We start from the raw sequence: 15,350 nt of genomic DNA on the forward strand, positions 1-15,350 counted from the left end.
ACTTGTTGAGTTGTTAGATGGGCTCTAATGAGAACAAATCAAATAGTGACATGCCATACATGCCAAATGGGCCCAACCTACATGGAAAACAACTTAAGTTCTTCATTTTGCATGTGCCTAAAATCAACGGTGATGTTCTTTTCTATTTTTCTAAGATGCAATTTGGGTTGTTGATAAGTGAAAAGTGAAATTTCTCATTATGCCTTTATGATTGCATAGTCACCGTATGAACAAATAGTTGTTTCATCCCTTTCTTCATGGTTACAAGTTAAGTCTAAGTGTATAATTGTAAAAGAATATATAAAGGAATGAAAAGAAGGCTTTATGTTGCTACAAGAAAGGAGAAACATAAGAGTAGGATGCCATTTATAAAGACTTTCTAATGTTACAAGGTTAAGGTAACTCGTGCAGGTGTAAAGGAGATATAAAGAAAAGATAAGAGATATTACGATGCCATGGATAAAGCCTGAAGTGTATTATTGGAGGACAAATGTGTAAAGTGTTACAATGTCCTAAGTAGTGAAGGAAGCATAATAGCATAAAGAAATTTCATAAGGGTTTCGGTGATATGTGTGTGTATCAACAAAAAGGGTAAAGTGAAGATTGTAGCAAAGGCTTTACTCTCATAGGAGAAAGGTTTGAAATGTAAGAACATAAGTATCTGCTAAGGAGGGTTGAGATTCTATAGTGTAAGGAGCTATGTAAGAGTATAAAATAATTTTCAATACATTGCTAGACAAACCCTAATGCTTCCATGCCTCAAGTATTCTAAAGCATCACTAGACATATGTAAAGGCTTGCTAAGTGTGTTTTTGGGCTTATGAAGATTGAAAGGTTTTGATTCAGTGTATAAAAAAAAGACCAAAATTTGAAAAGGGAGCAATTGAGGTGTCATGGTAGTTCAAAAAAAAGGACAAATTCACCATGGCCAAGTAAAATAAAACACTAAAAAGTACTTCAAGATCAAATTTCATGATTGATATTCCTTGTTGTCAACCTATGAAGGTGGTATTCAAAACTTGTGCATGCAGAATTTATTAAAAAGTTGGTAGATTGTATGACTAAACCATAAATATTTGATTGAACATTTGAAATATTACCATTTTGAAGAATTTGTGTTCCTATTCTAAAAAATTCTCCAAGTATCCATAGCCTCATGATTTTTGTGTTATTGTTATGAGAGTTCAAAGTATAATTTGTAGAGAAAATGGCTAAGAAAGAAGTCAAAGAGGTTCCTGCAGAAGAAGTAGAGGTTGAAGACGAGGGTGACAATGTTGCAAAGGTCACACCTAAAGGAAAAAGGAAGAAGGGTGCTATCAAAATAGAGAAGAAATCAAGGGTTAGGAAGCCAAATAAGCATGCAAAAGATTGGCTAAAGATCCTTCTAGGGTCATCCAATGCCATTTTGGAAAATAACCATATTTTCAAAGACCCTTATTTCATAGTTAGGGATGAAAAATTCCCTAGGATTGGATGGTTTTAATCTATTTTTTAGATTTCTACCAAAATAGAACTAAAAACATACTAGTCTGCAACCCATGGAATAGGAAAATGGAAAAGTTGATATCCCTAGAGGTGTTTTTTGATGTGGACCTATTAAAGGCACTGATAAATTCTTACAAACTAGACACTAGGACATTCCAAAGGCATAACAAGAGCTTTTTGTGCACACTGGATGGAACTTCTTTCATAGAAGGTTTTGTATTAGAATGACAAACAGATGTACCTATTGACATTGAAGAGTTACAAGGGAAATTTGGGAGAAATAAGACCTATTTTGTGAACAATGTGATGCTACCCCAAATCCCTTAGAATGTAACAAAGGCGGGGCTGATTCCAAAGAAGGTAGGGGATCATTTTCCCTTGAGTAGGTTCAAGAACTACTTCAATAATATTGTATATGGACTGCACAAGGTTCTAGGAAGTGATGGTATAGAGGACTGTGTATATGGTTCATTATTTCTGATGGCATGTGACATACAAAACCCCTTCCAGCACAAAGAATATGATTATGTGGCATTCATCATGGACAATATGCGCACTCAAATTGTCAATGCAAATAAAGGAGAATTGAAGGATTTCAAGTTCCATCATTACTCACTATTGATGCACTTGATCTTGTATTACAACACTGGTTATATCAGCTAGGACTTCATCGATCAAACTTATGATGAATTTGGCAAGTTACTTGTGCAACTATGGACTTCCATTTGGGATAGAAATTTACATTATTCAAATGCACTTATGTTCTTTAATCTGTTTAGTTGTGTGATTATGAGGCAACTAGACCGTACTTTCTTTAGGGCCCCAAATGTTTTGAAAACTTTTCTTAGACATTCTTTCTTCGATGAGAAAACAAAATTAGATCATAATTGGGGGGACATATTTTTTTTAAGCAGTGCACAATAATGAGGTATATGCATGCTCATAGCCTCCTCACATTTTGCCCAAGTATTTACCCCCTAGATTGGCCATTATTGAATTCTTTTAGCAATTCCTAATAATGAACAAAGAGATGATCCCTCCTTTTTTACACAAACCCACATTTGTTTGTAGAATTTTTAAGGTAGGAGATTTTGAAATAGGTAAGAATGCATTTGAAGAATTGAGTGAATACCTAGGTCAGTATAAGTTTTCCACTGGACCTTATAGGATATATGATACTAAGAACTACATTACAAATGAGGTTAAAGCCATCATGGGTTATATTTTACCTCCTAGTAAGCCAATATTTATAGAATATTTGATTGCTAATATAGTAGCAATGGGGGAGGTTGATGAGCTATTAGGAAAATATGGTGAAATAAGGAAGGTGGAGGAGGCCTTAAGAAGGACGAACCCTAATTTCAAGGGTTTCTATATAGAAATTCCATACCCTAGTAACTTAAGGAAGATGGTAGAAAATTTTGATTACATAATTTCTTAGATGCCACATGAGCCAAAGGGAGAAGAAGCAACTATAAATAGAGAATCCCTAAGCTAGATGTACAATTGGAGGTTCATGTGGAGGAGGAGCAACCATCATCTTCAACATGGGTGCCAAAGGATAATAAGAGGTAGAAAACAATGCACATCCTAGAGAAGGTGGTAAGTAGGGCCTTGCAAGTGATGCCAAGGAATGATGAATATTTTTTTGCCATTAGGAAAATTTATTTTAATCAAAGGGCTATAGAGCTAGGAAAAGCCTCTAGTGATCTTCAAATTGTAGCATCAAGATTGGATGATAAACTCATCAAATCTAAAAAAAAAATATGGAGGATGATGATTCCATTAAATCATCAAAATTAAAAAATTTTCTTTATAAAACAAAATAGAATGAGCTCACATTGAGCCTCATGCCAAGAGAGGATCCTAAGAAGAATAGTGAATTGGTTCAAAAATTGTTAGCTTATTAACCAAATAGTGAAACAATGACCCCTGCAGAAACCAGGGAGTTGGTACATAGGAGTGTTATGATTTTGATACCAAATTGGGATATTGAGAGAGAATTTGTTCTTGATCAAATGAGGAGACAAGACAAAGCCATTAGCTATGAGGCCAGTAGCAATGAGGGACTGAAGAGGGGGTCATGTTTTAACACAAACACAAAGGCCCTAGTAGTATGGAGTGTTGCCCTAGACACCAAAAAACCTAAAATGATGAACATATAGGAAACTGCATAGGACAACATGATTGTTTGAACATTAGATAAAAGTAGTGGAAAAGAGATCTCTAGCCTGGTCAAACACTTTGCACTCATGAATGAGGCAAAAGTAGATCAAATTGAGGATAGGTTAGCTACTATATACAATGAATGTCTAGATGTCAAAATGCTATATGAGGAAGAGATCAAAATGAGTTTTGTTAAAAAATAGAGGATAGGGGAGTTGGAAGGGAGAATTTAGAGCCTAGAAGAAAAGGTGGCATCTATAAAAGAATAATTCAGTCTGATGTAGAGGAAAAACATGCACCTAGACAAGTGGAAGATGAAAAGCACACTATAGAAGTAGAAGGCCAAATATAAGAGATACCTATAGGAGTGATAGTGCCAGTCCCTATGGTGAGTGTGGAAATAGAGGTTCCTCAATCTAACAGTGCAACAAAGAACAATGTTATGATGAATGTGCTGAGTCAGAGAATAAGCATCTTGAAGATAATCTCTCAAGATGCATATAATGCATGCATCAACTTACAATCTATAGAACATGTGTGTAAAGAAAGTAGTAGGTTGGCTTTATCCAATTTTCCAACAATGGGGACCTTACATGCAATTCTTTGACAAGTTAATACCATTGCTAGCCAAAAGGCTAGACCTTTCTGATAAGGTTATTGCTATAAATGAGGGCATGGACAAGGTGAAAGATCTGTTGCAATTCTTCATAGGGAAATTGGCAATAATTCAGAATAAAATGAAAATATTGACAAATGGTTTTCATTCTTTAATTTTTTCTATCCTTGATTCTAATAATAAAGTAAAGGATTTAGATGAATGGTCTAATTTTTTTGACCATATTGTAGACTTTTCATAGGTGGCATCCATTTTTCAAGGTGATATTGATGAGTGTGTTTTTAATGAACTTGTTGATACCCTATTCAAGATTGAAATTGAAATGAATTGGTTTCCCACAAAAGGGAAAGTGATCACTAATGCTAGGTGATAGAATTCTATTGGTGAATTAGGAACAACCAAGACATGTAAGTGGCCCACCAAAATTGAACTCATTGTATGGGAAGCAATCATAGAAATAAAGGATTTACCAATAGGGGGCAACTAGAGAAAAAGACAAAGTTAAAGTTTTTATCCTCCAACTATCATATGGAACTATTTTTGTTGTTCCTTTTTGAATTAAGGTGTCCAAGATATTTTGAAAAAGGTTTTTTTACATATTGTTGTAAAAGGACACCTATAAATCACAATTTCCCTTTGCTTATTGCTACACATGCTTATATAAATGAGGTTTTAAGGTATTGTGAGGGTCTAAATACTTGTATGGTTTTTCAATTATCAAGAAAGTATAGTTGCTCCAATTATGTGTAGTTATTTTTGAGTTTACTTCTAATTATGTACTTTCTGATGATAGATAGAAATGATAGAATTAGTATAAATTTTTGGGTTTCTCATTTAGTTTCTATTGGTTATTGTATTTGTTAGCAAAAAGGGATAATGCACAAGGGTATTTACACTAGATCTGTGTCACCATTTTCTATCTCCATTTCATGAGTTTGTTAATTTTGAGATCATTTGAATAAGGTTCAATTGATTGAATGCAGTCTGGATGGGTTGTCCATTGGTTATATTGTTGCTTTTAATTCAATGGATTATGTAAATGCTTCAATAAATCAGTAAAATTTATGAGTTTATGAAAAGAATATTTCATAGGAATAGAAATAGGTGATTATAGTTGATAAATTCAATTACAATTTAATTGAACAAGATCTCCTACCAATAGTTGACTCTTTGCTCTCATCAATAAGCCAGTGGTCATATAAACTAGAAATGGTTGAGAGTAAAGTTTTCTTCTACATTTCAATACAATTATAAATTCAAAATCATTTTCATTTCATTTTGTTTGAGGTTATAATGCTAGTCACCACTCATTTATATTTAGTTTATGAGTCTTAGGTAGTAGCTATTTCTAGAAATACTTGTAAACCCTAGGAGAATCATGACCAGATCTTCTTATGATGGATGCACATAAACTTGTAAGCATTAAAGAAATTGGTAAATTGTGTATGTGCCTAACTATAGAAGTTGATAATTAGAATGAAACTAAGTTATTTTTTATTCAATAGTTTGCATTAGAATCATCCCTAGGTATACCCATCTTGATTTTGGAGAGCCTAAGAGTAGAAAACCATCCTTGGTTTTGTTGAAGTTGGGTCCAAGTCTTTTGCACATGTAATTGTTTATAGGAATTGGCTAATCCTAAGGTTATATTAGTATTATCACTTTGGTATTGAGCATTTTGTTGTTCAGTAGTTTCAAACACTAAAAAATGGGATTCAAAGACATTTAGTATGATTCTTTGAATAATGATGATCAAGTTAAGCATGCAAGTGCAATGAAAGAGATGATGATCAAATTCAGGCACACACATCTACAATTGAGGACTAGAATTATAGTGGTTTTATAAAACAAAGTGGATGCTAAGTGGAAGTGAGCATAATCCATTGGAAAGAAAATAAGAGAGACAACATTGGCACAAGTTATGCCATATTTAAGGAAGACTCATATGTCTATAGACCTTCAAGATTTTTTAAAGAATTTTATGCCAAGGGAGAGAGTATATAATGTTTTGAAAAATAAAGCTCATGAAGTTGAGCAAGATAGTATTCAAGTATGGAAAGAATAATTTTGATTTCGTATTGCATCTTTTGAAGTGAGGGAAGGTTGAGATGCCATAGAATTTTAAGATGAATACAAGCAAGAAATGGCCATGCTGACCAAGGAGTTTCAACAACTAGGTAATCGGTATGATAAAAAAGAGATAGTTACAACTGAAGATGACACTAACACCCCTCCACCTAATCCAAATATATTGATAGAAGGAGAAATTAAAAGCTTAATGAATGACTCAAGATAACTCTTCACTAACCCAATTTTATTATAGATAGTTAAATATCCAAAGCTTGAAGTCAAGAAGACTAATGATGTTAATGTCGCATCAATTTTAGAGGATGCAAGTGCCAAGTAACTTGGTAAGATATTATCTATATATACACTAAGTTTTATGCAAATATTGAAAAAAAAGAAGAAAATTTTGAGAAAGGTTGTTGCACTAAATTGGTAGAGGATGAAGTAACATAGAAAGAGAAAGAGAATACTCAAGTTCATATTCAATTTCCAAGTGCAAAGGTTGCTAAACCAACCAATGTGACACCTATGTGATAGGTGATTTCTACACAAGTGTAATAGTCAAAGTTAAGATCAAATGAAAAAGGAAAACACTTGCAATTATCAGTACCCCATCATACACCATCACAATCTCAAGATGTGATTCATGTAGGTGAAGGAGATGATGAGTCAATGAGCCTTGATGAGATAATTACATTTCCTAAATATGATTGGAATAATCTTACAGTAGAGAAAATGCAAGAATAGAAAATCTTGTTGATTTGTAGGGGAAATCAAAAGTAGTTGAAAAGAGAGAAGAAGAGAAGATAGATACTTCATTCTATAAAAGATATTTTTATAGATGCATTTGGAATCACAAAGTTGAATAATCATCATATAATTTTGGATCAACTAGTGTATGTAGTTGATAAAATCCAGATAGATGACATAGAGACTGTTGGTTTTTTGAAGCTTCACAATTTCAAATTACCCCACTAAGAACAAGAGACATCTAGGGGTATATACTTCCCATCTTCAACACACCCTTTCAGACACCAAGCCAAATATAAGGCTAGACCCTTTTTCTACTTTAGCCTCTACAAAACAAGGTGGGTGGACCTATAGATTCTTTATATGGTACTAGTTGTCAAAAACATATACTAAATCATTAATAGTGTGTTCTTTTTGATGTTACACAATTGTCATATCAATTGACAGATAGTGCTTACTGAGCTCACTTGGTTAGTGAAAATAGGTTTCCTTGTCTACCAAGCATTCAAAAGTTTACTCTAAATAGATGATAGTATCAATGATCATACTTGGGCATTGAAGGAATTTAGGAAGAAAAGAGTGTTAACCAAGATCACTTGATTAATGAAGGGAAATGATAATAGAGTTAGCATTCACCAAGTTAACTTAGTTGCCAAATGATTTCTACAAGTTTGCAATGTTAACTGAGCTTTTGTTGGTCAACATAGGAAATCATTCCAAAGTTAGTTTTTGTAATACCCCAAAATTGGCTCATTGCCATGATCACCAATTTTGGTATGTTTTGGTCAATTCTAAAATCCTATGTCACTAGGAAATTCTAGTTCTATTTTTTGCTACTTGACCTAATTGTCAAATGCAAAAAAACCCTAATTTACATTAATCATGCTATTTATTTAATTCCTAAAGTATTGACTCATATTAGTCACATTAAACCTATCTGATTAATATTTGATTTAATTTGAAGTGTTTACACTTTAATTAAATTAAATTATATCCTAAGGCTAATGTACTAGGGAATTAAAGTATTTAATTTAATATTATTCCCACTTTAATTAATTGCATTAGATTATTCAATTAAATGAAAAAGGTATTTATGAGCTCATATCTCACCTATTAAATTAAATGATATCTTCAAAATACTCTCTTCAATTCTAAATGGAAACTCTAAGTGAACTACTTCTTGAAATTGGAATCAATGTAGTTAACTTTCTCTCACACTTATGACAAGTTCAGTTAACTACTCGTCACACTCAAATTTGAAATAGTTCACTCCACCTGCACAAGGAAATTTCCATATTAACTAAATCTTCTATCTAATCCTAATTGTTCATCAAGGTTGATCCTGACTGTAGATTCATTTCTAGATTCTATTTAAGGGGCTCATAATTCCTCATTAAGGGGGTTGAATTGAATTCGTATCAAAACTCTATTCGATCGTGCACTCACTTACTCATTATTAGCATAAGCTTTCAATTCTTAGATTAAATATCATATAGCTTTAGTATGCATATATATGATCTAGTTTATTTTATATGTTCTTAGAATAATTGCATACCTCATATAGAATAATTTCATTCAATATAGACTTAATCGAATTTAAACCCTTTGTTTTAGAATCATCTGGTTACCTATACCTCAAATCTGAGAGCATAAATAGGAAAAATCCTTCAAGATAGAAATCAATGGGTCACACTATCAGACCTCTTGGATGAATTATCCCATGTTCATTCTAAGATGAATCCATAGGTAAGGACCATGTTGAAGTGTGTGTGAGGTTCAGAGGCCCACAAATTTATGCATACATTTCTAGTTCCCATTGTGGTAAACTAAATTTCTGCCAAGAGGGTGAAAACCTCATAAATAGGCACCTCTTGTTCCCAATGCTCCATCTTGTAGACCATCATTTGGCTATCTATATAGTTCCTTTACTACTTTTCTCGCTTTCTACTCATGTATCCATGGATTGAGTCTTGTCACAACTTGAAAGCATTACCCTTCAATGTCATAGAACCTTGTGCAACAATCACTAGTGGTCCTCACTATGCCCACCTATTATCACCAGTATCACTCTTTTCAATATTCTCCTCATAGAATCTCTTTTGAGATAGTCACTAGTCATTTTGGCTATGTCTACCTATTGTCACTAGTATCACTCTTTGTCAAGATTCTCCTCATAGAATCTCTTTTGCAATAGTCACTAGTTGTTTTAGCTAAGTCTACCTACTATTGCTTGGGTCATGTTTTGAGATTCCTTTATGGAAGATCTCTCTTGCATCATTCACTAGTCATCCTGGTTGTGTTTGTCTACTATGGTCAATCCTCTTAGGTTCTTCACCTTGAAGATTCCTCTTTGACCTCAATCACCAGTCATTTTGACTATGTCTGCCTACTATTGTCACCCTAACTGAAGAGATTTTTTTCATCCATGTTTTGGACACTAACACTTGACATCAATCCCATGACAAAAATTGAACTAAAAATGATCTACATGTTTGGATATGTTAAGCAATTTTTATTTATTTTTTGCTTTCGCTTTCATCATGTCTCCTCAAGCAACTCGATGATGTCATTTTTGACTAGAGAAGTAATGACTAGGGGCATGATATTTTCTTTTTTTTTTGCTTGTGGTTTAGTTCCAATAAGTTGGCATATTCCTATAAAAGGGGTGTTTGCTATAAGAGCCTCCATCTCATATTGGATGGTCGAGTGTACCTTGACTCCTTTTATATGAATACATCAATAGCATTGGTTCTTCTCCTTGTCTATTAGAGTGAACTCTTCATGCTATATTATATATTGATACTCATCCTATTAAGTGAACAGATGGGTCACTACGAGTATACCTAGCACACTTATGTCTCAGGTTGTGAATGCAAGGGTTATTGTAGATAGAATACTTACTAAATACTTAGCATAAGATGAATTTCTCATGTGTTTGATGTGTCTACCATGAAAGAAAATTTTTGGTCATCCTAATGTTTATATTTTGATGCTTATGTTAACTTGCTACAATAAAAGGGACAAATGTCCTAGTCATTCTGCCTTCTTGTTCCTCAAATGCTTATGTTCAATCCTAACAAACTTATAATATATGTCCTATTCATATTCCCATGATTATACTATTAGTGGGAAGTGTAGGACATATAGGATTTTGTTCTATGTTAAGTGATGATAAATTTTCAACGCTTGGTAACTAGACCTAGGGTTGCATTTAACATAGTCTTGCATTGCATATTTCACTTGCATAATCATGTGATTCAATCACAACTCTATTTCCATCCTTCATGATGGGGGATTGTGGATCTCTTCAAACATATTAGGATTTTCCATGGCTGCACAAGCATTTGGTTCTTTGGTTCGTATTCACGCACTCTTCGAGGGGATACATGTCACTGTCAAGCAAAAACATACAATACTTCATGAGATGTCAGTTCATTTCCATATACATTACATCCATAAACTCATGTCATTTACATTACATAATCAAGTCACATCACATCAAAAATTCATCCATTACATCACATTTCATATCTCATAATGATCATATAAACATCTCATGTACATCAAAGGAAAAGACACTAACAATGACATGAACACAATGCTACTCGATTCAAAATCTCATATATATATATATATATATATATATATATATATATATATATATATATATATATATATATATATATATATATATATATATATATATATATATATATCTCAAAAAAATGTGTCAGTACAAAAATGAATGCTACTCAAGTGTTATCGATCAAAAATTATACAAAATGGTGCCAGCACACCAATCAATACATAGCCAGAATCAAAATTGGTGCTAAGCATATCATATGACTAGTTGTGGCCTACACCATCAGCTTTAGCAAGAGGAAGAGGAGAATGTGACATATCTAGTCTAGTGAGAGGGCATGAACCCCTAGACTCATGAGCATACTATGATAAATGAGGCACCTACTAACCCTCATCAGGCACCACTATTGAGTATGCTACAAAATATTATGTTGCTCAGGCTGTCTGCAATCATACCTCATCCTGCAGCATCTCTACTCTCTTCTTGGCAATCTGCACTCGATCCCATAACCTCTAAATATCCTAATCTTGTTGAGAGATCTGTGCATCCTTGATGGCCACCTATATTTGTAGATCTCCCAACTATCAAGAGGCATGGAAAATCCGCTCTCTATACCATCATAGTGAATCTTGTGGTCTAGTAGTAGGTTGCTCCTGCAACTCCTCGTCCAACATCTCAAGTTCCTACTCTACAAGTGCCTACTCCTCTACCCTCACCCTCTATCATTGACCCTACTCTCCACCACTACCTCTAGCACCTAGGTTTGACCCCATCTACTATGGGGAATCTACACCTATTATACCCTATGTCTCACTTGTGGTGGTGGACCTTGTGGCTGATGCTACTATGGTGGTGGAACCTATGGTGGACTCTATGGCTAATGCTGATATGGTGGTTTCTATTGCTATATAGGCCCCTATACTACTACCTACTGCGGAGCTTGTGCTACTACCCCTAAGGGATTTGTGAAGTGTAGGAAGGGGTGACTGATAAGATAGGCCTAATATGCCGACATTGCCCCTACATTTGATATCTTTGGAAGGTAATCCCATTATGTTGTAACAAGGTTGCACACATCAATCATAGATTTACCAGCATCTAATCTTATAGGCCATCCTTGCATCAGGTCCTAGGCTACCCTCACATAGACACAATACTCCTAGGAGATATCTTGTGGCCACTACCTCCACACGCGTGTAATAGAAAATCTCTTGATAATCTGTGTGGTCCTACCCACCAGTGGCCATGAGAAGAACATCCAACCTAGCTCCCTCGAAGCATCATCCCAATCCTCTATCTCTCACTATGGCCACCATATGATGGAGACTAGGTCATCAAATGGGTCATCCAATGATTTGTCTTACCCATGCCTACCTAGGTAATCTACCCCTTATATCTACATATTTATGACTCTATACGATTGTGGGCATCCTAAAAAATGGGCCTCATCATGGGTAGACACTCCAATGCCCAAATTTGTAAAACATAAACTCTGGTGGCCATGCTCTTTCACTCATGATACTCAATCTTGTGCATCTCATAGAACATGTGTGCCAACATGTACTTGCCCCATCTAAATCACTCAGGAGAATCAAGCATATGTTGCAACATGACCCCCCATCCACACTCTAATCCATGCTATCCTCTATCTGGCATCAAGAATCAGCTAATTAATATGGCTAACACTAAATCCAATCTATCTATTAGTCCATAGGTGTGTATGAACTCATCCCATGTAATGGCTCACCCAATCGCTAGCTGTCTCTAGAAGATGGCACACAATGCCTCTATACCTACCTGAGGTACTATGTCATAGACCACTCTTGGTCCATTGAAGGGGATTTGCAATATCATATATATTTCCTCAAGAGTGATCATCATCTCTCCCTGTGGTAAGTGAAATGTGTTTTTTTTCAAATGGAAACACTCAACCAAGATAGTCAGCAAGCCATGATTCACTAGTACTGTTGGGATTTGGCATAGAGAAGTGAGACCCAATCTGTCAATATGGGCCATGTTTGTAGCATCAAGGCTTTGCAATAGAGCTCCATATGGCTAATAATGTGATCTAAATGTGACATCACTAAAGATCTTCACACACAAACAACAACAACGCACAAATAGTTAGTACTCACTCAAAAAGTCAAAACAACAAAGAAATGAAAGCAAATTCAAGGCTAAAACATCAAAAAATACAAGTTTTAAATTACATGGTGTGCCAAATTTTTGTGTGAAGATCCATTTCCTCATGCAACAATTCATTTCTTCATGCGAGATTATGCATCTTCACATGAGAAATTAGGTCCTTACATGAAGAAAGATGATCTCGCACGAAAGGTGATGACAACTTGAATGAAGTTCACCCAAATTCATGCACTTCTCACACGAGAAGTGGGTATCTCCTGCACGAGAATTCCCATTGACATGTACGAAAGAAACATTGAGTTGGTGAATCTTCACATAAGAAGAGATTGGATTGACACAAGAAAGGATAGTCTTATGCAAAAATTGATTGATAACCTCCTATAATATGCTAAATATGCAATAAATGACTTTGAAATGTGTGAAAATGAAAGTACAAAGTAAGGTTATCAACCACTCACTAGAGGTACATAGTCCACCGATCGGTTGTGTTGTTGAGAGTGCTCAAAATGGTGATATTGCACAGAGACTGCCATCCTCCTCCTAGAGCTCCTATTCACTAAAGACAAAAGGCAAAAATGATTTGAAAATGACCCCTTGGTCCCTTATATAGGGTGTGACATAATTTTCCAAAGTGCTCTGATTTGCACAAAAATCACCCCCTGGCTAATTTAACTGTTCTAAATCCATTTTTGGGATGAAATTTGAAATCTAACAAACCTAAGTAGCTTAAAGACATGTTCTAAAATTTTGGGACCGATGCAATCAAACACTTGTGCAGTCCAAATTTCTCTAATACTTTGTGATTCTTGGAATCCTTTCAACTCAAAATTTCTTCAAATTTCATCACTAATTTGGAAAAAGTTAACTATGGTCAAATATGGTCAACTTTTGGTCAAACATGGCCTTCAGGACCTTGAAATCATGCCAGATTGACTCTAAATTTTCCTTTGATTGTTCTAATATCTCCTTTATTCTACTGACTCTTTATGTTCTTCTATATCTCTCAACATATTGCTTTACATCATATTTCTGTTGTGTCATCTTTTGATTTCGCTCCTAAGCGGGTAGGATGATTACATCATTGAAATTGAATTTCAAATCAATCTGAATCTTCATTGCTCGAGATATCTTGTTCCAATATTATTTCCTCATCACTTAGGGCATCTCATTGCTAGGGGCATCTTTTTCCTTTTTGTGTGACATCTTTGTCATCTATTTCATCTTGTCATCGATTGATCACACTTTATCGTATCTTATAAAGAGTTATATGGATAGGTATCGTGATAATCTGAATCTTGACTCATGAGGATCAAAGCCTCATCTTGGGGATGATTCTATGACTCAATTTGATCTTGCTATCTTTTATCAATTTTAGGTATCTGGATGTTCTATCTAGATCCTTAAAGATTAAGCTCCATTTTGGAGATAATCTTTTAAATTCTTATCAAATCTCAGGTATCTAGATGTGATTTCTAGATCCTTAAGGTTAAACTTCATTATGAAAGAAACTTTTAAAATTCTTATCAACACTTAGGTATCTAGACGTTCTCTCTAGATCCTTAAAGATTAAGCTCTATTCTGGAGATAGTCTTTTAAATGCTTATCAAGGCTTGGGTATCTAGATACTCTTTTTGGATTCTTAAAGGTTAAACTTAATTCTAAAGGAAACCTTTAAAATTCTTATCAATTTAGGTATCTAGGTGCTCTACTTGGATTTCTTATGATTAAGCTTCATTCTGGAGATGGTCCTTAAAAACTTATCAATTGGTCTTTGTATCATCAATTTTGGAACCAATCTAATTTCTTGATCCTTGCATCACACTTTCTAATTTTCTTTGAATCGAATGTGTTTCTCGCACATTCATTCAAGGAGGGGAAAAATGTAATACCCCAAAATTGGCTCATTGCTATGATCACCAATTCTAGTATATTCTAGTCAATTCTAAAGTCCTATGTCACTAGGCAATTCTAGTTCTGATTTTTGCTACTTGACCTAATTGTCAAATGCAAAAAAACCCTAATCTACATTAGTCATGCTATTTATTTAATTATTAAAGTATTGACTCATATCAGTCACATTAAACCTATCTGATTAATATTTGATTTAATTGAAGTGTTTACACTTTAATTAAATTAAATCATATCCTAAGGCTAATGTACTAGGGAATTAAAGTATTTAATTTAATATTATGCCCACTTTAATTAATTGAATTAGATTATTCAATTAAATTAAAAAGGTATTTATGAGGTCATATCTCACCTATTAAATTAAATGATATCTTCAAAATCCTCTCTTCAATTCTAAATGGAAATTCTAAGTGAACTACTTCTCAAAATTGGAATCAATCTAGTTAACTTGCTCTCACACTTATGAAAAGTTTAGTTAACTACTCATCACACGCAGATTTGAAATAGTTCACTCTACCTGCACAAGGAAATTTCCATCTTAACTAAATCTTCTATCTAATCCCAGCCATTCATCAAGATTGATCCTGGCCGTTGATTCACTTCTAGATTCTATTTAAGGGGCTCATAACT

At 34.3% G+C, this 15,350-nt stretch overlaps 1 pseudogene; it reads left to right on the forward strand.

Moving 5' to 3' along the window:
• The first annotated feature begins 1,207 nt into the window (after positions 1-1,207).
• LOC149531980 (G2/mitotic-specific cyclin S13-7 pseudogene) overlaps positions 1,208-15,350 on the forward strand; it is an 88,292-nt pseudogene continuing 74,149 nt past the window's right edge.

The sequence above is a fragment of the Cupressus sempervirens genome, chromosome 11 (genome assembly GCF_028749045.1).
Source record: "Cupressus sempervirens isolate cs-2001-9-10 chromosome 11, ASM2874904v1, whole genome shotgun sequence".
NCBI lineage: Eukaryota > Viridiplantae > Streptophyta > Pinopsida > Cupressales > Cupressaceae > Cupressus > Cupressus sempervirens.